The following is a 23,814-nucleotide window of genomic DNA, read 5'->3' as shown; positions in this document are numbered from 1 at the left end:
GGACGCAGCAGTAATCTTGGCGACACAGAGGAGGAGGCCACCAGTAACGGGGGCATGACGTCAGAAGGGCTCCTTGGTTGTGGGGGTGGGGGGTGGGGGGAGTGGCTGGGGCGAGGGCTGTTTTCCTGCTGATGGTGGGACATACCGGAGCTGTTCTGGTCTGAGGGCGAGGACAATCAGCTGGGGGAGGCGGGCAGGCTGGGCATGCAGGTGGTTACTGATTAAACTGATTAAACTTCCCACTTAGTGCGGGGCGAGGGGGTTGGAGGGGTGGCAATCATGCGCGTAGGATAAGGGTGAGGCAGGGTGTGCGGGCCAGGGGATGCAGAGAGAACAAGAGAGCAGCCTTCTTACGGGGCCTGACCATCCAGCAGGTTTGCAAGAATTACAGAGATTCCTCTTTCTCTCCCTCTCTTTCTCTCAAAATGTTCTCATACGGGGGTAACGGGCTGATTCTCCACTTAGCAAGCTTGTATCGAATGTCTCCCGGAAGCAGGCAGGGTGCCTGGGATCCAAGTCGTGTGATCTGCTGGCAGAGGAAACGTGAAGCTGGTAACGCCACAGGTAACTGGAGAACTACTCCTCGCGATGTGTGCAGGGAGAAAAGTCCAGCTTCCGTGAGAGCACGTGGTACCGGTGGTCCTCATGTCTCTCCGGGCGGAGTCAGGGTGGCCCCCTAGAGCCACGGTACCGGAGCTGAGCCTGAAGAATGTGCCAGGCTGGGGAAGGGAGGCTGTGCTTCTCTGAGCCAAAAGCAAAAAAAAAAAAAAAGAGTTCCTGCCGAGGCAGAGGGATGGACTGCAGGTGTGTGTTCGATTCGAGACAGGCGCTGAGCCTGGTCTCACTCCAGAGCAAAGTGAAGCCCCCGGAGGTATTTAGGTCAAGGAGGGAGATGCTCGAACGCAGCCTTGGGTGATTTATTCCTATCTTCAAAAATTCCTTTAAAACTTTGATAATGTTTTTCTCCCAAAACAATTAGAATCATTATGACTCTGTGTGATCATCATAGAATGATATATAATACAGTGGTTTAGACAAAAGCCAGACATAAAGTCACGTGTGTGCCGGTCACTGGTACGGGATCTGCCGGAGGGTGGATGGAGCCTGGAGTGTGCATGGACTCTTCCGGGAGCTTGGGAGGCGTGTGGGTCGGGAGGGGCTCAGGCTGGCCTTTCACAGCTGTTTTCACATTTTCCTCTCCATACGATTTGGGATTTGGAATGGGTCTGAGTAAGTAAGAAAGCTCTACATCTCTAAACCGTGATAGATACATTTAGAAGATCTTTATTCAGCTCTGTACCCTGAGAGCTTGCCTGGAGAACCAAATACTCCCTTCATTTTCTTTACCTAAAACAAAACAAAACAGAACAAAACAAGAATTCTACACTATATATATTTGGGAAATAGAAATAGGACCCTGAATTTCCACAACTGGTAGAAAACAGCTGATGGGAGGACTTAAATGTCTCCATTACAACCAGCTCAGGACCACCTCCTGATGCCTGAGCTCACCTCCTTCCCCGGGGCTCCGTTGTGAACTGTGTTCAGGTCTGGAAACACCCTTGTGAAACAAAAGAGGCAGAGGTCAAAGTCCAGTGCCATCAGAGGAAACAAGAACAGGGATAAACAACAAGGACCTACTGTATAGCACAGGGAACTACTACGTTCAATATCTTGTAACAACCTATAATGAGAAAGAATATGAAGAAGAGTGTGTGTGTGTAAGCATGTATATATATATATATAAATCACCATGTTATACACCAGAAACGAACACAAAATTGTAAATCAACTATACTTCAACAAAAAGAAAAAGATTAAACAAAAACAAAACAAACAGGGATCACAAGAGCAACTTCTGTCGCTGGAGGCTGCGTTTACAATGCCCAGGTGTGTGGATGTCTGTGGTTTCTGAAGCATCGTCACGCACACCAGGTCATGTGACCTTCACACAATTCACTGTGGTGCCTGGTAACTCTACTTTGTAGAGGAGGGAATTGGGCTTCAGAATACCAGGTGTTTTGTTGGGGTTCTCAGAGCCAGTGAGGGGGCCAGGGGCTGTGAGGCTTCTGGGTCTGAGGTCACTGTGAGCTCTTCCCCACCTGACTGAATAAGCCCCCCCTTCCCCATGCACCCAACCAAGGCCAGCTCGTGTGGTGGTGCCTCACTACCCAGACGGAGGTCTGGTGGGAGGCACCAATGAGGGCACCTCTTTGAGGGCAAAATTCGTAGATCTAATGGAAAGCAAAAGATAGTCGAACAGTAGTTCTAGATCATGCGGAGTAAGTGTTTCATATTTCAAGTTGAAAATTTATTTCAAAGGATTGCTTTGAATAAACTTCTTAATTACAGTATAAAATTCATCCAGTAAAGTAAGCAAAGCAAAAGTGTACACAACTGGATGAAGTGTTCCAAAATGAGCACACACTTTACCTATTCCTCAGACCAAGAAAGAAAACAAACCAGCCTCCCAGACGGCCCGCTCATGCATCCTGTCCGTCACCCGTCACTACCCACTTTCCCCTCAGAGGAGGCCACTCTCCTGAATTCTCCCACCCCCGTTTGGTTTTGCTTTGCCGATTTTAAACTTAGTGTAAATGGAACCTACAGTCTTTTTACGACTGACTTTTTCTCACTCAATATCATGCTTGTGACGTCCCTTTCCTTGTTCTATAGCATAGTGTACGTGTGTGTGTGTGAGTCTGTATCTGTGTGTACTGAAATATATTTGTCCGTGCTGCCCATGATGGACATTTAGGTTTCTAGTTTTTGACCACCATAAAAACATACTAGTATGTATGTATGTCTTTTCCTGGATCCTATTTATTCTTTTTTTGTTTTGTTTACCCCTTCATTGTGCTGGAGCACATTCTTACATAGCTTACTAAGAAAAGGTGAATGTGAAACTAGTGCTTTTATCTCTTGCTTCTCTAAAATGACTTTATTCCATTTGCACATTTGATAGTGTGGCCAGGCATAGAATTTTCTATTGAAAGTCATTTTCCCACAGAAATTCAAAAGCACTATTTCACTGTCTTCAAGCATTGGTGCTGTTGAGAGATCTGAGGTCAATAGCATAATCCTTTTTCAGGCCACCTGTCTTTCTGTCTGGACTCCAGAAGCTTTCAAGTTCTTTCAAGTTCTTCTCTTTGTCTTGATGTATCAACATTTCATGATGGCATCTGTTGGTTTGGGTCATTTTTAAGTGACTGTTCCTTCAGTCTGAATACTTGTTTCTAAAAAGAACTGTGGGTTTTTCTTATGTTGTTTCTTTGATAATTGCACTGCTTAATCTGTTCTGTCTGAAACTCTTATTGGTAACATGTTAGAATTCCTAGATTAATCTTCCATGCCTTGTTTTTTTCCTAATATTTTCTATCTCTTTGTTTTTTCAGTCTCTTCATCAGAGAATGGAACTCCATCCTTCAGTTTGATTTTTTTAGTTTTGTTTGATGTTTTTAATTTCCCAGAGGCTTTCATCATTTTCTAAAAACATTCTGTTCTTGTATTATGAATGCAATATCTCTGTATAGCTCAAGAACACTTTTCATTTGTTAGGAAATTTTCTTCTGGTATCTACACTGTTTCCTCTAGCCTCCTTTTGTTCATGCCTTTGTTTGATTGACTTTCACGCTTCCAAGTTTGAGGCACCCCTCAAAGATCTGTGACTTTGTCTGTCATTCGTGTTTAATGTGGGGCAGTGACAAGCTCTTCGAAAGTCCTGATGCATGAGTGAGTTTGTTGACTGCTGGGATTCCCTGTAGGCCGAGAGAAGCAAGTCAATGGCTTTTATTCAGGAGTCTCCAGTGTCAGTATCTACAGATCCTTATTTGGGGTGCTTATATGTTGCTGCTAACATTTGGAAGCTATCCTGGGGAAGAGAGCTGGGGGTCTCACTGTTAAGTAGTAAGACTTTCATTTAAATGCTATCACCCAAGACTTCCTGTGTGTTTGGTGACCCCAAGACCAGGGCTTCTCCATCGTCCTCCTGGAGGAAGTAGGTGCAGGTCTGTGCTCTGCACGTGAGGGAACTGGGGAATTCCCCTCCTTTATCTGGTCTCTCCACACCTCGCTGATTTCAGTCCTGTAACCACTAACACTGAACTTCTTGAGGACAGGTCCTGACTGTAAACCACATCTCTAACTGCAGAGCCTGAGACAGAGGCTGGATCAGAGCAGGTGCTCAAATGTGTTGGGTGGAAAAAAAAAAGTTGTGTTGTTTTTTCTTTACCTGCTCAAATTATTTTTTCTTATCTGACATTTTTACTATACTCATAGCCTCAAACAAATTAGTCCTTCCTTTCCTGAATTTCCGGAAAGAATGGGTATCACTTCTGAAGTCATATGACTCCCAAGAACCCCAGGGCAGCTAAGGATAAGTGATCACATGTGACTGGACAGGTGACCAGGAGAGTTAGCACACGAATTATTAGCATCAGCAAACATGCCGTCAGCTTCCGGACGGCAGAATGCTGAGAATACACTTATCAGGTGAGCGGGAACGCTTCTCTGTGCAAGCAGATTAGGTATCTTTACGTCGTGTTTACTTTATTCCAGAAATTCTTTGTGTGCGCTGTCCCAGGTTATTGGTATAGACGCTTGCATGGATATGTATACAAAGACACACTGAACTTTATATTTGAATAAACCTTTGATAAGTATGAAAGCTCATGTCCAATTCCTTAAAGAGTGTAACATTCCAGAGTGACAAGACCCCCATAATTTTCCCTCTTGGCTTGTTATTTTTATAACCAGAAATAGCAGATGGGAGTAATTCATGAATTCCATTAACAATGGTAAATTTTTAACAAGGAGGCCTCCCTTCCCCGCCATCCACTCCCTTAATCTCCTTATCAAATTAGCACTTTTATTTTCACAACAAAAACCGGCATTCCTCCCCCAGAAGTTCACGCTTAGTTCAAGCCCTGGTGGGACTCCACTTTGCTTCTCACTGCGAGTTCTGAGGAACCTGAACATCCCGTGATGCGGTCTGCACGGTGATTTATCGGGGCCATGCGTGTGCACAGGGCTGAAGAATCTGACAATTGTTACCGGACAATGCTTCCAGTTCCCTGATTTGCTCGCACACACCCCACAATAGCATTGTCCTTTCCTCCGAGCTTGTAAATCACCCTGCAGTACAAAGGCTGGATTCAGAAGGGGTGCATTCTAAATTACCCCCGCCATCTGGCATCTGAGTAAATGAACAGACACTGGGCCCGAGGAATCTAATTCCACCCACCACAGTCACGTGAGCAAGGCGCTGGGCTCCAGAAGCCAGGGGTGCTTTTCCTAGCATTTTAAAATCTATCAAAGGGACACACGTGCACTGTGCAAAGATGGGAAATACAGGGACTATGTTAAACTTCCCAGAAATTAGTGCAGGTAACATTGTGGTCTTCTCCCTTCTATCCACTTATTCTCGCTCTCTTTTTCCTTCCTTTTCTGTCTCTCCTTTTACAGAGCTGTGTATTTGTGCAGCCAGATACATCTATATGTATATAACACACACAACCACATACACAAAAAATAAGGGTCAAACTGTAGTACTGTTTTGAAGTTTACTTTTTAAACTTACCAATATATCACAAACATTTCCCCATAAAATTAAATATGTTTGAAAAATTTATCTTAGTGATTAGGTATTATTTTCTCATATGGGTGTAGCCTATTTTATTTAAATAAATTTTGATCGTCAGGTATACAGAGGTCTCCTATATTTTACTTTTATAATGTAAGAAAAAACACACCCCCTCTTATGTAAATATTTTGCACGTCTCTGACCTTAGCTGGAGTTAATTTACTTACAGTGGAATTACAGTTTAAAGGGTCTGAATGTTTCCCAGGGCGGAGATGCCCTCTAGATAATCGGCACTAATTTACATTCTGTCTGTTCCCCGAACTCTCACCAATAAGGGATCTTGTCATTTTAATTACATGTCTCACAGTTCGATCTATGTAAAATGGTGTTTCCTTGTTGTAATTTGCATTGCTTTGATTCCTCGAATAGATGAAACTTTTTAATAATTTTTCTTAGTTACAAAAGGAATAAATGATCATTGTAAAATGTGCACACATTAAAAATCTTGAAACTAAAATACTCAACTATTTTTTTTTTTTACTATATCACAAGTTACATCTTTGGCTTTTTTACTAGACTTTTTTTTTTTTTTTTTTTAAGGTTGGAGAGGTAATTAGGTTTATTTATTTATTTATTTTTAATGGAGGTGCTGGGGATTGAACCCAGGACCCCGTGCATGCTAAGCAGACGCTCTACCACTGAGCTCTACCCTCCCACTAGACTTATCTTTTAGAGCAGTTTTAGGTTCATAGGAAAACTGAGTGGAAGGTACAGGGATTTCCCATCTACCCTCTGCCCCCACACCCGTACAGCACCAGCGTCACCAGCATCCCCCACCAGAGTGGAGCGTCCGTCACAGCCGGTGGACCTGCATGGACACATCAGCATCACCCAGAGCCCACAGTTCACCTTAGGGTTCGGCCTGGGTGTTGTATGTCCTATGGGTTTGGGCAAACGTATATTGGCAAGTATCCACATTCTAGTATCATACAGAGTAGAATCCTTGGCTTTTAAGTAAACATTTTCTACCATCTGACGCTCTTAAATTAATCATAGATTTATCATATGCAGCATCCTCTTTCTGATGTCTTTTTCTCCAAACTATGCTGTCTGGGTTTTCCCTTCTGGATCTACGGGAGTTTATTAAGCCTATTTTTCGTAACAGACAAATTTATCCTCAAGAAGAGCACTGGTGCCAAATTATCATCATAGCAATTTATGTGTTTAACTGCATTTTCTATTTCTGCCTCAGATAGTATTTCTTTTAAAAGATGCAATGTTGCTCATATAGTGGAAGCTTCTGTCCCATCCTTTCTACTCCAGATGGGCACATTCAGGCCTCAGGAGGGTTCTGTTTAATGAATATGGCATGATTAATCCATTTCCCACATGTGGGCATTTAGGTCTTTTCTCATCTTCCATTTTACAGCTGAACACCTGATGTGTGCAGCTTTCTGTGGGATCTATTCTGAGTCAGTGAGCTGCAGGGAGGCAGGGCTGTAGCCATCATCAGCTTCGCTAGAAGAAGCAGACTGACTTCCGGAGAAACTGTCCCATTTACAACGCTCCCCACCCTCACCCCAACACCTCCTCACACACGCCCGCAGAGCAGAAGTGTCGTCTTCTCTCCACATCTTCAGCACCGGCTGCTGTCCTATTTTTTCTCCTACGAAACTTCAAGTTTTACTTTTCGAACTTATTTCTTTGCCCCACCTGGGATTGGTCATGGGGTACGTGTCATGGGCTATGATACTTGACTGTATTCTCCCCGTATGACCAGTGACTGTTCTAGCACCAACACTGCATCATCTGGTGCCTTCACCATGCCTTTTTGTCATGGAGCTTTGGTAGCCTCTTGGTGGAATCAAATACACGTGGATCGGCTTCCAAGATCTTTGCTCAGCGTCCTTGGTCTGTTTGCTCACCTCTGTGAGGATATCACCCTGTTCTAAATGCTAGGATGTTATGAAGTTGGGGGAAATAGACAGTCTCCCTTGCCCACCCCATTCCTTACTCTTCCTTCTTCAAAACGTCTTCTCTTACTGTCATTCTTATTCTATGATAAAAGCTAATGTCAAGTTTCATTAACACCCTTATGGGATTTTGACTGCAATTACATGAAATTGACAAATTAAGTTAGAGGCAGTTGATACCTCTGTAAGTTGTCTTCCGACTTGTAGATGTAGAACGCAGGTTTTTTTTTTTTTATTATTTAGCTATTTTTAAATTGTGTTATGATTTTCCCAGTAAAAGTCATGCTTGCCTTTTGTTAGATTTATTCCCAGGTTCTTGTAAATTTTTCTTGTTTTTGGCAGAAACTTTTATAATTACATTTTCTAATTCATGGTTGCTGGAAATAATAACTATGTTTCTTCCTTTCCAATCTCTCTCTATATAAATATATGTATTAGTTTGGGGTTTTGAGGGGTGTGTGGAAGGAGGGGATCCTTTTTTCCTGGTCTTATTATACTTGCTAGGGTTCCAGTACAACGTTAATTAGGAACAATCATAATAGACAATACTTTCTTGTTCTTCACTTCAGAATAAATGCTTCTCATGTTTCGCCTCTCAAATAGGGTGATTTCTGTTTTGTTGATGCCTTTTATTAAGTTAAGAATGTTCCCTTTTCTTATTAGTTGGCTAAGAGCTGTTATTCGATCACGTTCGAGTGTTAAATTTAATTGAATGTTTTCTGCATCTACTTAAATGGCCATATGGTTTCTTCATAAATCTGGCAGCATAGTGAATTATGCTAATCGGTTTTCACATATTGAGTTATCCATGCCCCCCACTCTTTTCAGTCAGAATGAAATACTTTCTGTTCCTTTTTTAGCTTTCATTTTATAATCGATATTTTTTCCTCTTGTGATGACTGACTTAGGAGCCACATAATTTGTCCTAAGTTCTAGTGACTAATTTTATAGCTTTAAATAATATGGACAGAGAGCATTACATTTTTTTCAACTCCAGAAATGATATTTTAAAAATGAAATGCTTTCTGGCCTTTCTGCCATGAAAATCAGTGTAATACATTTCAACCCACTCCTTTAATTAACAAGCACAAGAAGTTTAGTCTCTCCATATTACAGAATATTTAAAATTTTTTACTATTATAACCTTTTCTTTCAAAATATTGACTTTTATAGTGTCATAAACATAATCACTGTAGTTGTTTATCTTTTTTTTTTTTTTTTAATCTTTAGTTCTGTGTTTAAATGCTCACTACTGGCCCTTTCGTAATATCTTCCCTTTGTTCTGAGTTCCTCATTTTCAATCATTTCAACTATGGCTTACCAGGAGGAGTTGACTGCATTTTTGACAATGACTTTTTGTTGACCTTGTACGTGACAAACAACTCCATTAGGTACAAAAGTGACGGCACACAATTTCCCTCAAAATCCATGACCTTTGCTTCTGTAACGCAGTTGTGTTGGGGGGCAGTCTGAGGGCAGTAGTGCTTGATTTTCCCTTCTCCTTTCGGCTAACTGTATTTTCTCAGTCTGAAAGATGGTGGTATTCCATCTTTAGAATTAAATAATTTTACCTGGATGTATTTCAGGATCTGTTTTCTCTACTTAAATTTTCCAGGAATGTGATGGGATCTTTTAAGTAGCAGGTTGAGTTCTTCCCTTAACTTGGAGAATGATTTCTTCTCTGATATCTCTGAATATGCTTCTCTGTTTAATTTATTATGTTTTCTACGTCAGAGGCACCCACTGTCCACATGTTGGATGTCCGTTGCCTGTCTTTTTCTTTGATAATCTTCTTTTTTTTACATACGTAAATTCCTTTTCATATTCCTTTTCATTATAGGTTACTACAATGTATTGAATATAGTTCCCTGAACTGTATCTTCCCTGAAGATTAAAAGACAGTCTTTTAAATTGTATTAATCTCTTCTTGTTGTTGCTGTTTCTCTATTCTGTGTAGGCATTAGCCTCATAATCAGAAAGGTGGAGTGTGGGGTTTGACAACAGAAAAACTAGGACTCAGTTCTGGTGGTGCGTGTAATTTCTCTTTGATCTTAGACAAGGCGCTTAATTTTTCAGAGCACAAGTAACAATCTGCATTCTGAGAATTAGCTTGTCAAACTGTTTTAAAGAACAAATTAGAGAACTTGTTTATAATGTTTAGCTCACTCCTTATCAACGAGCACGTAATTAATATTAGGCTGACTCATGAAATTGTCACTTGAGTTTTTCATCTACAAAATGACACTTCCATGGGATTCAAGGTAATAAATTTTAGTTACTACAGAATTATTATTACTATTATTATTACTATTACTATTATTATTATTATTATTATTATTATTATTATTATTATTATTATTATTATTATTATTATATTATAATGCCTGGTCCCTACACTGTTGCTCAGTTTACTGCTGTGTTATTTCTATTCCTTGCTATTTCTAACATATTTATTTCCCTTTGTGAACGTTCTGTCCTCAGTTTCCCCTTAATTATGCCTTATTCGTACGTTGTTATATGCTCTTTATAGTTCATTTATCCCTAACCGGACACTGGTTTTCCTTTGTCCCCTTTCAGTTGATTGGGCCCTGTCTCCATCTTTCCCGAGCTTAGATATATGCGTTGATGGCTGATATTCTATAGCATAGGGTCTCTCAGATCCAGAACTCCTGACGTGCTGGCCAGATAACCGCTTGTTGTGGGGAATTACCCTGTGCATTGCAGGATGTTCAGCAGCATCTCTGGTCTCCACTCACCAGATGCCAGGAGACCCCATCTCTTAGCTGTGCCAGCCAAAAGTGTCTCCAGACATTGCCAAGTGTCCCCACTGTGGCATGTGGCATCTTAAATAGCAATATGCCACTTCCAGAATTTTATCTTAGATAGTCTCGCCCATGTGTGTGAAGATAATTGCAATAAATGGCATTTTAAAAATAAAATACAAAAGGTGGAAAAGTAGGAAAGTGTGAATGTTCATAAATAATTTATGGTATTTATAGCAAAAGAAATATGCAATCATGAAAAGCTATACAGTTGACTTATATGTATTGACATGAAATAATTAAAAAAATTCTATAGTTCCCTGTCTTTTTGTGTAGATTATGTGCTATTTGTGAAGACTATTTCCAGAAGGATACACAAAAATCTGGAAACGGCAGACAGAGGGTCTGGATATCTACAAGAGAAGAAAATTAACTTTTTCTGTACATACTTTGGTATTAAATGTGTTTGTTTTCATTATGCACACATTATTCTCATAATTCCTTCAAATTAAGGAAGTAATTAAAACTAATTAAAAGTCATACTAGAAGACATATAACACAGATGCTGCAGATACGGACAGGAACATAACGAACAGGCCTAAGAGTCTGTACAGAACGAGACAGAAAGGAGGAGGGGGCATCATGAGCAAGTGCGCAGAACGAATGTTAGCACACACAGAATACGCAGGGACATTTTTAAGGGTGACTTAAATAAAAGTATTTCTGAATCTGCATATCAGACAGACACACACTATGTTTCAGGGGAAAAAACGATGCTGATAGATAAACAGACATTACCCGCTGATGTTACTGAATTTTAAGAACAAAGAAAACAAGAAGAATCACAGGGCGCAGGCTTTACCGTGTGCTGCTATGTAATGCGGTGTGCGCGTGGCGTCTGCGAACGAGGTGCGTTATGTGTGTGTGTTTAATGCACTTAATATAATAACAAAGAACCATTTGGGAATCACATAAGTATCCTGGGCTAAAGTGATGTTATTCCAGGGGAGGGACTCACGTTGGCTCCCTCCTGCCGCTCCAGAAACCCTCCCCCACCATGGTGGAGGACCCTGCAGGACTGTCAAGGAAAAGTGCGGTGTCCCCAGATTCTTTTCCTGCAATCAAATTGCCCTCCAAAAATAAAAGCAACACATGGACACACTCGGACATGAAGAACTCAAGAGCTGACAGCATCCATGAGCTGCTCCTGGAAAACCCAGCTAACCAAACAGGACAACCGAATAAGCAAGTCCAGATGGGAAAGCTCTGGAACATGATCTCGCGGCAAACAGTGCACACGTCCAAACGCAGAGGTGGGACAAAGCAGTTCTGCAAGTTATTGTTATGGGGCAGGCCGCGGATACTATAACACTTTCAAATGGACAGGTACAGCTACTAAAATCCGGTGGGCAGGTGAGAGGCAGGGCGGAGGGAGCTAGGTAGGCACACTTGCTCCGTCAGCTTTTACAGTGAATTAACAGGAAGTGTGAAAAACTGAAACGTGCAACTGAAATGATGCAGAGTCTAACCCATTAATTGCTTGTTACCATTTTTCCCCCTTAACCTCCTAGGAGTCTTTTAGAAACCAATTTGTTTTCTCATGGAGAAGCGGCAACGGAGAATTTGTTTGAAATTTAGCAGTTCCTTAAAATTAAATATAGTACATGTTTGATAAATAACATTTATTCTAAGACCCAATTCTGTACAACGATTTCTCTCCATCTGTCTTTTAGTAGACTGATGGGTCTGCCGTGGCATTTCTAGACCAGCGTTCACCAAATCTCATCTTTTTTCTTTCATATATTTTTCATGCTGTTTGGATTATCTCTATAAAGACGTATATCTTTTTGTTCTCAAAATATGAAAGTCACTTTTCCCCAAGCTGAGTAAAGTAAAATCTCCTTCTCTCATCCGACTGCGAACCCCCATCCTCCCTGGCAAAGATTTAATCATCGCCGTCCTTTTCTCATCTTTCCTCCCAGAAGAGTTGTAATCGACCGCAGTGCTGTTCACACGGTGGCATCGCGCCGTCCGGGCTGCTCTGGGACGTGCTTCCCCCGGAGACTGACCTGGCAGAGCCCCCACGGCCCTCGCCTGGTCTCAACATGTTGGCTTTCTTGCGCGACAGCGCTGCAGCCCTGTATGTATTTCAGCCTCCTTCTGGCCTAGGAATTCAGCTCAGTGATTCTGTCTGTCCCTGCTCAGGGCTAGGTCCTCTGCTTTCTCTAAAATAACGGTGCCCCTCATCACTCTTCTTTTTCTCAAATCCCCTGATCATCTCATACACTGTTTCCCCACGTGTGATTTAACATCACGCTATGAAACTGCAAAGGCATCCTCATGGTGGTCTGTGTCATATTTCAAGGGGTATAGGGCGTAATTTGGGGGGATTTATTTCTTTACAAGATTGAATCTCCCGTTCCAAGGAAAAGACTATGTAATCCCCAGTCATTGACTTGCTCAAAAGATTCTCAGTCCTTTAAAAAAAGACCACACGTGCACATGCACATGCACACGCCTGCACACCTGAGCCTTGTCTGTTTATAGACAAAGCCTCCTTGGCCAAAGCTGGAAATTCAGGCAAGTAAACAGAGAGCTGGAAAGTCAGAGCTGATGGACACAAGGCGCGGGCAACCTGCCAGGACAGAGAGCTAGGCTCTGGCCACTCCCTTAGAGACAGGAGGCCGGTCCTGGGGGATCCATCCTCAGTCACTCCCCACGGCCCAGGGATCTTGTCCTAAGAGTTTTGCAGCCTGACCCGTCCCCAGTCCAGGGCCCACAGAGTCTCACCTTGGGTCCTGCTCGGAGACAGACATCCTCAGTTCTCCTCTATTTAATTAACTCAGGGTCAGACGATGGCTCTCCCAGGCTCATAGTCAGGGAATCTGATAAATGAATCCTCACTAATAAGAGCAGGTCTGGCTAATGTAGCCCCGGTTCCTTATCCTGGAGCGGGGGGCGGGTGTGTCGCAGAGGGAAACTGTAGCAGCGAGACAACCCAGACCATGCGCATCGGTCTGTACCTTTGTTGTTGTCTGCAAGCTGTTTTCAAGATGCTGTAGCATAAATGACTGTAGTTTACCTACGTATGTGCACGGGGTTCAAACGTTACTGCTCCAGTTTTTCAGGTCAATGTCTGGAGCCGGACTGAGATCGGAAGCTGGTTCCCACTGACTTGTGGATGCGGGGCTGGGGCTCCCTAAGGACCACCAGCTTTCCGCCCTCCATCTGCCCGAGAGGAGAAGGAACCAGGAACAAATTAAAATCTTGACTGTTTAAGCATGTGCCTTTCAGCCTGAGCCTCGTCACACCCAGGTGGAAATGAGTAACAGACATCTTTCCACGGGACCGACCTCGCTCTCCTTCTGTGGCGTGGCTCTCAGGAAACAGGAGGGGAGTTCCAGGAAATCAGATCTAAAGAAACGCCGAGAGTCCATAAAGAATAATTATGACCCCGAGCCACAGGGAAGAGGAAATGGGATTCTGATAAATAGGATTTTATTAACTTGTTAACCTCGCCGGCCCGTCTAGGAAACTAAAAGCCAGACCTTTGGGCCCAGCAGTGACCATTACATGCTGGGACCCGACAATCAGACGGAGCCCAGAGGGACGTGTTTGTACAAAGGAGGAGAATGCAGTTATGACACTGTGAACTTTCCACGTCTGATTCCTGGGGGACATTTGCTGGAAGGGAATTATCTTGAAACACGAAGCGAGCGATATTTCATCTGTAGTCATACTGGAGATAAAAGCCCTTGTGCCTTAAAAGAAAGTATAAAGCAACGCGCAGTAAAATGTTTTTCTTCCTTTCACGGGAAGATTAGCTCATGTTCGGGGAATATAATTTTAAACCTGGAAGTTGGTGACGTCTGGCTACCCCCACCCCAGCCGGCCACCAAGGCTCAGGGGGAGGCAGGGACCACATGGTGCCTTCTAGACAAATGACCACAGCCAGCCCCACCACCAAAACCCCCTGCCCTTTGCCAAGCTCTCTTAATAAGGCAGCAGTTCTCTGAAACTCAACAGTCCACCGAGTTACTGCACCTTGGCTGATCCAACAGGCAGAACGTGGGCCCAGGAGTGAGTCTGGGGTCTCTGGCTCCAGACAGGAATTCCAGCAGCAGGTGGGCTCAGGCATCTGAGGCTCCCAGGGAGAGGCTGGGCACCAGCAGAGGCCCAGCGACTCCCCAAAATGATGCTGGAACTGGCCATGTGGGTCCTTTCAGCTCTAAACCTCCAGGTGGCTACCCATCTCTCAGAGCAAATCCCAAGTCCTTACAGGGACTCCGTAGCCTGTCCCCTCTTGGAGCAAGACCCGTACTTCGCGGCCCACCACGGCCCCACTCGCACCCCCGGGGCCTGTGTCCGGGCCTCTGCGGAAACGCCTCTTCTCCCAGGGAGCCACTGGGGAGGTTCCCCGTCCTTTCCCAGCCTTTGTCCCATGACCCCTCCGTGAGGCCGGCCTGGCCTGCTGTGTGTTGGCTAATTCTCCTCCCTTTGCTCTGTTTTTCCCATTGCATGTCTCACCTGGTGACCAACAAAATCAGTTACAATTTTAAAAATGTTGTTTATTGTGTATGTTTCCTGTTTGCTGTCGCATACAGCGTAAGCACCACCAGGCCCGAGGACTTGGTCTGTTTTCTCACTTGTGTGTTCCAAGCACCACGAAAGACGAGTGGACAAGGAGGGCTCACTTCCCAGCGCCGTCAGTGGTAGCGTGTTCCCCTCAAGTGCGGCCTGCTCAGCGGGGGGTCCCCCCCCCCGCCCCTTCCTCTCCAAGACTGTAACTCGGGGGCAGGCAGGACGCATGGAAAAAAAATGCCTTGAAATCAGGCCACTCCCTGGCCTTACTTCACCCCCCTCGAAAAGAGTTCTGTGCTCTGACAGAAACCTGAATGCGGTCTCTGCGCTGAAGCTTTCTGTCCAGGGGCCTCAGAACAGTAGGTGATCATCCAGGGCTTAGAAGGGGTGGTATCGGGCCCAACAAGAGAAAGCCGGCAGCGGTGCTCCTGCCGCCTTCACCCCAGACTTCCTGGCTCAGTTCAGGGCATGCCGACCGTGGCTATGGTCCTAACACAGTGACTACTATACCGATATTTGTAAAGTCCTTCATTCAGATGCTTTTTCCAAAACACAGGCTGGAGAGGCCGCCGCATGCCACTGGATTTGAAGGACACTGTGGTTCTTGCCTTTCCAGCCTTGAATCAGGAGCCTTCGTGGAGGGTGCAGACGTCACGTTCTCGCCTTGCCTGCCTTGCCTTTCTTTCCTCACTGGTGGAATGTGTTTATTTATTTTTGTCATAGTTAGCAGGGAAGTTACATAAAGACATAGGAATTTCAAGACCGAAAAAGAAAACCTATTCAATTGAAGCTAACAAGTTCATTGCTGATGGCGGGGTCTGATTTATCTGAAGACTGGACCGAAGGGAAAACCACAGCCCCGTAGAGTCAATGATAACCTCAGGTTAGCATAATACAAACCACGCAGATTATTTTATCCAGTGCAGTTTGAAGTGGGCTTTGTGTGCCTGGTGCTGGAAACGGATCCGAGGCTGTTTTCCAGGAAAGGCTTTCAGAAGTTGTGTGCTGCCCAGATGTCGCCTCTGGGCTGGGAAGAGACTTGCCTGCTTACTTGGAAGTCTGAAGCTCATTGTCATTTGCAGTGCATCCTAGCACAATGCTGGTCAGCAAACTGAAAAACGTTGTTTCATGAAATAGAAGAAACAAGAATGGATCTTTTCTGTATCCACAGAAAAGTTTTCCATTTTGCTTCATGCCTATTTCAAGAAATTTGGTTGAAGGCTTCAAGGAAAAATGAACCGAATGACTAGAGTCTGGAGGTCTTCACAGTAAGTCTGATGATTTTTCTTGGTAAATTAACAGGCTGTTAGGACACTGTGTAGCCTAGTTTAGTATTTAGCTTTATGGACTGAGGCTGTGAAAGAGGTGATATTCTTTGATTCCCATAGCCTTGCCTCCAAAAATGTGCCCTGTAAAAATAAAAAAATATGGCCTAGATTTTTGCACCAGGATGCTCAACGCAGTCTTATTTATAATAGTAAGAAAAAGAGCAACCACCTAAATAATCAATGACGGAAAAATCGCTGGATAGTTTACGATACACCGGTAATGCTGAATACTGCGAATCCATAAAAATGACGTTCTCATAAAATATTCAAGGTCCCAGGGAGGGTCTAAAAAAAGACAAAAGAAAAATAATCAAAACGTTGCCAGAAGTTATGTCTGAATTGCCTACTTATAGATGCTTTTATTTTTTTGTTTATGCTTTTCCTAGTTCCCCTTTTAAAATCAGGGTTCATAGATTACTTCTAATTCTCTGGAGAAATAATGAGCACCATCTTGAAATGAAACAGACACGGCCTTCGGCAATGAGCTGTGATAAACTACCCGCACGGTGGGGCTGAATGTGGTACCTGGGAGCCATGTGAACGAGGAACCACCACTGTCCCGGGCGCCTGGCTGGAAAGCGCCCAGTCCTCACGCCCAGCGTCACCATGCCCCCTGGCTCAGCACAAGCGCCTTGCACTCTGGCGGGGCGATGAGTCACGTAAGAGGACAAGCCTGCCCCTCCGAGCAGACGAAGGTATGCTGGCCCCTGAATGGGGCCTGGAGGTGGGTGGTTTTCCTTGGCTGCTCCTTATGCCTTAAAGACTCAGAATTTTCTCCTGTCTTCTTTCTCATGTCCCAAAATTCCCTCCAGTCTCTGCTTCGACTTTGTCACAAAACCAAATCTAAATCCAGAAAGGATGAGAATTTGTCCTCGGGGGCTTTGCGATGAAATAAAACCAATGGCATTTCACTCTCTGGCTCAGAGTTTACTTTCAGCAGGGGAAAACAGTGCCTGCGGATCCCTGCCTGGCTCCAGCAAACATAAACCATGTCTCTGAGAAACAACTGCTTGATTAATGCAGCCAATTCCAGCAAACAACTTAAAAATTTCATGGAGAAAAGAAAAGGCAGTAAAAATGCCTGTCTGACCATCCAGGCCGAGCCAGCGCCAGGTCTGGGGAGGCAGCTGCGTCAGCCCTGCTGGGGTCCTGCACAGCCGGGCTGCCCCCCAAATATCCGGGCACCTCCAGGCACAGTCGCTGCAAACAGGAGGCTGTGCGTCCCGCTAGGTAAAGGGCCCATTTCCTCATTGAATTTTATTCATTGATTTGGAAAACATTTATTGGCCAAGAGGGTGGACATGGCTGGTAAATGACTTTAAGCCCTGCAGCATAAGCTACGACCATGTGCCTTACACATTTATTACAGAGCCAGTAAAATGAGAGGGCTCGGAGCCCGTGATGTGGCGTCAGGACAGCTCGAGCCTGGCGGTCACCACCGGCCTCCCAGCACTGTGCCTCCTCCCCCACGTGCCCCCACCAGCACCCTGGGCACGGGAGGAGTGGCTCAGGGGAGGGGCTCGTCACAGAGCACCCCGCCTGCCTCGTACTAGTCCACCGGCTGGTCATCTCCAGGTAAGAAACCTTGTTATCAGTTGATTTCTGAACTGCTGGCTGGAGGTTGATTTGCTTGCCGCCATATTCATGAAACAAATATTTATTAAGTGCCTCTGTGTGAGGCTTGCCGACACAGAGCTGTGGGACAGAACAAACTGATGAGGTTGGCAAGAGAGGCAAACATGGGATGGCGCAGGGCAGAGCATGAAGTGGTCACTCACTGCACTGTCAGTAGGACTCCCTGGCCACACCCAGCTCACTGCCAGGGGATGGACTGTTCATCTGCAGGTAGAGTTCATGTACTCTTTTTTTTTTAACATTTATTTTAAAAATCTTTAAATTAAAAATGTTAAATTTGTATACAATTTTGAAAGGTTATTTTCCATTTACAGTTATTACAAAATATTGGCGATACTCTCCGTGTCGTACATGCACCCTTGAGCCTCTCTCACACCCGGAAGTTCGCACCTCCTGCCCCGTCTCCCCTAAACCGCCCCGCCCCCTCCCCGCTGGTAACCGCTGGTTTGTTCTCTGTCTGTGAGTCTGCTTCCTTTTTCTTCTATTTATTAGTTGGTTGCATTTTTTACATTCTGCAGGTAAGTGATGTCATCCAGTAGTCATCTTTCTCTGTCTGCCTTTTTTCACTTAGTCATTTGGGTTTTATTCACTGATTTGGAAAAAAGTGTGTTGGCCAGGAAACAGAAGTGCCAGGCTCGGCATAAGCCTTAGGGAAGCCCTCATGGAAGAAGAGATGGTCAAAGGCTGAAAGGATGGCATTAGCCAGGGTGGGGAGTCAGGACAGCACAATGCTTTTTTCTTTTAATTATTGATTTATTAATTTATTTTTACTGGAGGTACTGGGGATTGAACCCAGGACCTGTGCATGCTAAGCACACTCTCTATTCTCTACCCGCTGCCCCCTCCTCCCCTGGCACAGTGCTTTTGATGAATGACAGATAGTTTACTGAGGCCCACTAGAGGGGAATGGAAGAGTTAGACGGGCTGGATCTGGTGCTGAGTTTCTATGAAAATTCCTTGAACTGTTGGCTTTCTTTCCATCTGCAGCGGCTTAGTTCTGGCCCTCACCAACTCTTCAGGACAGCTGTAGCTGCCTTGTTCACCTCTCTGTCTTCGTCTATCGGCCTTCCAAACATCTCCCGTGCAGGACAAGAGTGGTTTTCCAAGTGGAGGGTGACTGAATGGCCAGGCGGCCTGGAACAAGCAAGGACGAGCAGGCCCTGCCCATGGAGACAGGGTTCTTACTGAGCAGACCCACATCTTCACTTTGAGCAGATACAAAAGCCCAAGGCAACTCTGTCTTTGGAGTAAGCCTATAACCTAGAGTGCTGTCCTCTACAATTCTAAGGGGGTCAGGCAGAGACCCAGGGCTCCAAGCCTTATAACCCCAGGCCCCACCAGCACCTCTCCTGGGTCTGCGGGAAGCAAAGCCTTCGGAATTTCTCAAAGCATTGTGTTTTCTAGCAACTTTACATCCCCAGGGCCCTTGGAGCCTCCATGGGACGTTATGGCTTCTGATATCATCCCAATCTCCTTCCCTTAGGAGCCTACCAACTCCCGGGCCTCAGGTGACACCCCTATGGAGTCTGCATCCCTGCTCTTGGAGTGGGAGCTAGGGCTGGAGGACTTGAGGAGTGGGCAACAATTGCCAAGGGCCGTCGACTACAGTCCAAATCCTCAGCTCAGGCCTCAGTGGAAGAGCAGACCAGAGGCCTGACAGGACACACGCATCCAGGCTCTGTTGCTTGAAACTGAAATTAGTCATGCTTTCGGTGTTAAGAGAATAACAATAAAATTACATAAAATGTTCAAAAAAATTAAGGTAACAACAAAAAAGATAAATAAAATTTCTTTATGCGAAAGTTCTCAAGCCTTTAACAAGCCAGTGTACATTAAGCCTCACCAAGAAGAGGATCTAGCATGCAGTATTTCCCAGACTTACTCAGCCATGAGCCCCTTCCCCGTCGGACTTCGGAATGGAATTCTATCTCGCAGAATCCACATTGGAAAAAGTTGGGGTGGATTATTAGCTACGATATGTACAGGGACATCAGGAGGACAGATAAGCCCCAAATGTTTATAATAATTCTGAAAAAGTTGGAAGTAATTTTCATGTCCTCTGGAAAACAGATGAGATCGTATTAGAATGTCACTCAGAATATGATCATAGTCTACATGGCATAGAAACCATATAAGAAATTAGGTACATTTTAAAAATTAGGAATAAAGTTTGTGAGTGATGATTATAATTATTTATTAAAAACCAAACGCAGCATCCGGCTGTCAGAGGGGCACTGAAGCTGGGACTTGTCCTCCTGCCTCAGCAAGTGAAACTGGACAGACTATATTAAGCAACTGTTTTCAGATTTTGGAGAACAGGAAGTGAAAGACTGTGGTCCCTGAGAGACAGGAAACAAACGAGATGGATGCAAAATTTGCTAGACTTACTTCCAGGAGGCAAATTACAGACTGTAGTGCGGAGAGAAGAACCCCTACCGGAGCAAGGCCATACCACTGGCTTGAGGGAACTGAGGACTTTGCAAGGCCGAGTGCTGGAGAGGGGGAAACCATGCAGAGAAAGACCTGAGGATCCTGCTAGGTGTCCCCTCAAGTCACTGGATGAACACCACTCTGCACACGCACAGAGTGAAGCTCTATGTGGCTAGAAGAAGAGCCTCCAGGTGCAGAAAAGGCACCAGGAACCTGTAAGTCAAACAACCCCAGGGTTTCTCAGACAGCAGAGCCAGAAACCTTTTGACTTGCCGCCAGCCAGAGAGGAGAGACCTTGTCAAACACACAGGGTCTTCAATAGAGACCTTAGAAGGGCCGTGCCACAGCAGCGGGCCAAACTAGCCCTGGAAGAAAACGCTAAAAAAGATTAAATACACACTTCAAAACTAGCAAATGAGTGCACAAATAACTTAATTGTCTGCCAGAGCACAGCCTAACAGTCTTAAAAACAACAAAGAAACAAAAAACCCTAAACTAAAAAAAAAAAAAAAAAAACGACAATGTTTGGATGTCTATTTTAAAATTACTAGACACATTACAAAGCAGGAAGATGTAACACGTATAAAGAGAGAGCTCTGTCAATAAAAACAAAACCAGATTATCAATATTTTGAATATTTTGAAGATGGTAAAATGAGAAGAAAGTAATTTCAAAGCATGTATGTATATATGCTTTGAAATATACATGTATATATGTAATATGCTCAATGGTTGAAGGGAAAACACAAATTTAAGGAAGAAAGAAATAAAAAATACAAAAAGAATTAAATGGAATTTCTACAGATAAATATCCCTAAAATATAAATTTTCATTGGCTTGGGTTAAGAGAATATTAAACATTGCAAGAGATCAGTGCACGTGAAGACATGGCAACAGAACTACCCATCACAAAGCATACAGAAAAAACTGCATGAAAAACCATAACCAGATTCCGAGTGATCTGTGAGACAATATTAAGCCACCTAACATGGAATAATCAGAGTCAGAAAAGAGAGAGAGAAGGATCAGAAATAATATTTGAGGAAATGGGCAGAAGTATTTTAAATTTGATGAAAACTAACCCACAGATCCAAGTAGTCCAATAAGCCCTATTCTGAATAAACACAAAGAAAACCACACCAAAGCACATCACTGTAAAATTTCTGAAAACCAGTGATAAAGAGAAAAATCTTAAAAGTAGCCAGAGGTTCAAGAGAAAAAGTACATTACAGACAAAGAAACAAAGACATTTTGTCAGCAACTATACTGAGGGCATTATGTTAAGTGAAATAAGTCAGAGAAAAGACAAATACTGTATGATCTCACTTATATGTGGAGTCTAAAAACAAAAACAAAAGAAGAAACTCATAGAAAAAGAGATCAGAGCTGTGTTTATCAGAGGTGGGAAGCGAGGTGGGGAGGGGGAATCGGAGGAAGGCAGTAAAAAGGTACCAACTTCCGGTTACAAGATAAACAAGTTCTAGGGATGTGACGGGTAACATGATGACTATAGTTAACACTGCCCTGCGGTGTACTTTAAAGTAAAGAGAGTAAGTCCTGAGAGTTTTCATAACAAGGGGAAAAAATCCTTTTTTTTTTCTTTTTCTTTTTTCTATCTATATAAGATGATAAATTAACTAAATTTATTGTGGTAACCATTTCACAATATATGAAAGTCAAATCATTATGCTGTACACCTTCAACTTGAGCTGTCCTGTATGTCACTTATATCTCAACAAAACCAGGGCAGGGGGTGAAAATCTACACAAGTCAGAAAAAACCTTTCAGCTTAGAATTTTATAGACTTTATCTTAGAACTTTATCAGCCAAACAAAAACAGAGACTTTGTCATCAGCAGAACTTCCCCACAAGAAATGTTAAAGGAAATTCTGCAAACCAAAGGAAAATAATTTCAGCTGGAAACTTGTATCTATCTGCACAAGGGATGATGTACAAGATTTTACAAGAAACTGTAAATATGTGCAAAAATATAATTTTTTTAGTTTTAAAATTCCTTTCACCAACAATTGACCATTTAAAGCAAAAATAGTAACACTGATTTGTGTTATTGTATGTAATATATGTAGAGGTTAACATGTATGACAACAACAACAAAAAGGTGGAAGGTTAGATGTAAAGTTCTTATGTTATATTTGAATGATATAATATTCCTTGAAAATAGACTGTGAAATGTTAAAAAAGACATATTTTAAATACTAGAGCAACCAAAGAAACAAAGTAGTAAAAGCTGGTAATATGATGGTAGATATAAAATGGCTTCATAAACAATACAAAATTAATTTTAAAGAAGACAGGTAAAGAGGAAAAAAAGGAACACATCAGATTAGCAAACAGAAAACAAATAGAAGTAAAATACGCTTAGCCCAAATATATCTAATAAGGGCCTTGAATGTAAATTGTCCAAACGTGCATTGTTTCATATGGCAGTAACTAGCTACATGTGGCTATTTAAATTTAATTAATTATAATAAAATAAGATAAAAATTTCAACCCTCAGGCAAGCTAGAAACATCTTCAGTGTTCAACAGCTACCTGTGGCTAGTGCCACTGTCTTAGTCAGTGTAGACGGGGAACATTTCCATCATCACAGAAAGTTCTTTTTGACAGTATTGATCTAAACACATCAACCGAAAAACAGATCATTCAGATTGAATGAGAAAACACAATGCACTTGTATGCCATCTACAACAATAAAATAGCCTTAAATATAAAGACACAGATAAGTTTGAAGTGAAAAAATGGAAATAGATTTGCCATGCAACACTAATCACAAAAGAGCTGGAAAATGGAGAATTTGAAACAAGAGATACTACCAGAATTAAAGAGAGTCATTTCATAATGATAAATGATAATGATAAAGGACACACTTTATCATGATGACATACAATAGTAATATGCATGTACCTAATAACAGAACTTCAACATAGATGAAGCAAAAACTATACAAACTTAAAGGAGAAATGGACATATTCATAATTATATTTGAAGATTTTAACATTTCTCTCTCTCTCAGTAAATGATAAAGCAAATAGAAAATCGATTGTAATACCCTGGACTTGGAAAACACTATTAGCCAAGTTGACCTAATTGACCTTTACGGAACACTATAGTCCAAAACTGCAGAATACACATGCTATTCTGATGCGCATGAAACATTCACCAAAACAGTCACTATGCTTGGTTATAAAATAAATCTCAATAAATTTTAGACAATTGAAATCACAGTATTTTGTTTGTTTTTCAACCACAATGGAATTAACTTATAAATCAATACCAGAAATGTATCTGAAAATTCCTCAAATATTTGAAATGAAACAAAACACTTCTAAAGAATATATAAGTCAAAGAAAAAATTGTAACTTATTTTGAACTAAGTTAAAATGAAAATGCAGCATAGCAAAATTTTTAGGATTCAGATAAAGCAGTTACAGAGGAAAATTTTTACCTTTAAGTGCTTATAGAAAGGCTTAAAATTAATGACAGAATCTTTCAAGCTAGAAGCTA

At 42.8% G+C, this 23,814-nt stretch overlaps 1 long non-coding RNA gene across 1 annotated transcript; it reads left to right on the top strand.

The window, feature by feature from the left end:
- The first annotated feature begins 200 nt into the window (after positions 1–200).
- LOC116153144 (uncharacterized) lies at positions 201–23,529 on the top strand. The gene is made up of 8 exons (XR_010380743.1): positions 201–564; positions 10,653–12,456; positions 13,437–16,165; positions 16,612–16,920; positions 17,038–17,455; positions 17,595–17,800; positions 17,919–18,070; positions 18,175–23,529. It is a non-coding gene; the product is annotated as an uncharacterized LOC116153144 (long non-coding RNA).
- Positions 23,530–23,814: the final 285 nt, after the last annotated feature.

The sequence above is a fragment of the Camelus dromedarius genome, chromosome 4 (genome assembly GCF_036321535.1).
Source record: "Camelus dromedarius isolate mCamDro1 chromosome 4, mCamDro1.pat, whole genome shotgun sequence".
Lineage (NCBI taxonomy): Eukaryota > Metazoa > Chordata > Mammalia > Artiodactyla > Camelidae > Camelus > Camelus dromedarius.
This window is presented reverse-complemented; position numbering and strand designations above follow the sequence as displayed.